Genomic DNA, 574 nt, shown 5'->3' with positions numbered 1-574 from the left:
AACAGTTGTACAACATTAAATATTTTCATGAGATATGATATTTAAATGAATTAGAGTTGATATTTCTAAGATGATTGTAATGGTAACATTTCACAAGCTGGTACAAACATTTCACAAACAGTTGTACAACATTAAATATTTTCATGAGATATGATATTTAAATGAATTAGAGTTGATATTTCTAAGATGATTGTAATGGTAACATTTCACAAGCTGGTACAAACATTTCACAAACAGTTGTACAACATTAAATATTTTCATGAGATATGATATTTAAATGAATTAGAGTTGATATTTCTAAGATGATTGTAATGGTAACATTTCACAAGCTGGTACAAACATTTCACAAACAGTTGTACAACATTAAATATTTTCATGAGATATGATATTTAAATGAATTAGAGTTGATATTTCTAAGATGATTGTAATGGTAACATTTCACAAGCTGGTAACTTTTATGTTTTCTTTGCAAATTTGGTATATTAACTCAGGTTATAATAGGCATACATTTTATTGTGTGTTTCATTAACAAGACAGAAACTAAAACTTAGTTGCTAAGAAGAAATCTGTTGGG

Source organism: Bison bison, unplaced genomic scaffold (genome assembly GCF_000754665.1).
Source record: "Bison bison bison isolate TAMUID 2011002044 unplaced genomic scaffold, Bison_UMD1.0 scf7180017854831, whole genome shotgun sequence".
Lineage (NCBI taxonomy): Eukaryota > Metazoa > Chordata > Mammalia > Artiodactyla > Bovidae > Bison > Bison bison.
The sequence above is the reverse complement of the archived record's forward strand: the minus strand, read 5'-3'. Positions refer to the sequence as shown.